The following is a 1,913-nucleotide window of genomic DNA, read 5'->3' on the forward strand; positions in this document are numbered from 1 at the left end:
TGAGATAGAGAGGCCAGGGTGCTGCTCGCGACCTGAGAGAGAGAGATCGAGAGCTCTTTCAACGTTGTTGCACAGCTTATATAGGGAATAAAAGGAAGGAGAGAGAGAGAGAGAGAGTGCGCTCTTCAATAGTCTGCCAACAGCTCGAGGGTGAGTGCGCTCTTCAATGGTTTTCCCGCTAATCGAGGATGCCTCTCTCTCTCTCTCTCTCTCTCTCTCTCTCTCTCTCTCTCAGTTGGTCCTTGAGAGTTGAGTCTTGAGACTACCGTCCGGCGTCGGGGCGGGGCGTAGCAACTATTCAGAAGCAGGGAAGTCGGGGGGTTTTGCCCGCTCTCGAGGAGCTGCTCAGTGGCACACTCAGAGCCCGCTACTTGAGGGCACAGTCAAGACTCAAAAGCTTGAGGGTTCACCGTTCGCTGCTCGAGAGTTTGCCTGCTGGCGCTCGATGTGGCCTAGTTGCACGCTTGATTCTGAAGCCGAACTGGCACATGATTCAGAAGCCAAAGCAGTGGAAGCAGGCCTTAGATCCAACCACGTGGATCTGAGGCCTGGCTTTTTAATATAGAGATATAGATTTTGGGATGTATCTAAAACTAAGTACTTTATTTTCTAGCATTTAAATTGTTGTATTTGATCTGTTTTTTTTTTTGCTTGATTTTTCCAATTGCTTGAATAATTATGGTTGCTTTTGGAACTCCAAGAAATCGTGTACAAAGAAAAATTATTGGTAACCCTTTTCTCTATATCATGGCAGAACACGAGATGGTACGCAAGTTAACATGCAAGAAGCTCATGTTTGAATAAAAGTTTACTCAAAATAATGAGAAATTTTCAAAGACAAATGCAAGTTGAGTTCTGAAAAACAACATGCACACAAGCATTTTATGCAGTATTTGTTTCAAGGCTTTTCTCTTACGTAAGGCCTTTAACAAAGTTGATTTGTGGAATATTTTCATCCACATGCAAGAATGAAAGTACCCAACTTGTTCAATAGGATAGATCTCCTTTGGATTTCCTAGGCAAAATAAGAACTGTACATTGTGTGCTCTTACAACTTCAAATTGTTTGTTCATTAACACTATGGAATAATCATCGATATACATGTCTGCGTTAATTGTACTTCCAAGACTTGGATCAATGTGCATTGGGAATACAAAGCGCATACTTTCATCAAATAAAATAAGCTACTTGCTAGTAACTTCGAAATGCATTTTACTGTGTGCATGATACTTCATTCCAACCTACTTCTGAGGCAAACTATCACATCATCAAATGGATGATGATTGCAAATTTCAAATACTGAAGTGATCGCAACTTACCACTGTTTAATTGCAAATTGCAGCAGGTGTCAAATCCAGACTTTTTTTTTTTGTAAGAGTAGACTGATACAATCGTAGAAACAATGAGAGTAAAGTTACCAAGTTAGAAGAACTCAAGAGCCACTATTAACTTTCAAAACATCCTAGGCCCATACCTAATTTGACATGAGGCACAAGCCTTACCATTAAAATAACCTGTTCATCTTCTTCATCATAACTGATGTCAAGTAGAATGACATGCCGACAACAATCACTTTTGTCAAACCTCTAGACACACGATGAATATGTGCGCACTACACGCATAGGAGTTGAGTGTTGACAATTTATTAGAATAACAACTTGCCGGCAGCAAGTGGAAGAAGTAGGTCAGATGAGTCATTCACAGCATCCCGCTGCAAAAAGGGATCTTGATAGAAAATAGAACTTCATGTCAAACCTTTCTAAGTAGAACTTACTAGCCTTGAAACCTTAAGTTCAGAGCCTCTACATTCAAATAAAGAAGAGGTATTAATATTGAAGTCAACATTTAAACTCTCAACCACCCTCATAAACCATTTAAAACTTTCACTGTATATTTGAACTGACAAGACAGGC

Source organism: Adiantum capillus-veneris, chromosome 15 (assembly GCF_014529385.1).
Source record: "Adiantum capillus-veneris isolate H3 chromosome 15, ASM1452938v2, whole genome shotgun sequence".
Lineage (NCBI taxonomy): Eukaryota > Viridiplantae > Streptophyta > Polypodiopsida > Polypodiales > Pteridaceae > Adiantum > Adiantum capillus-veneris.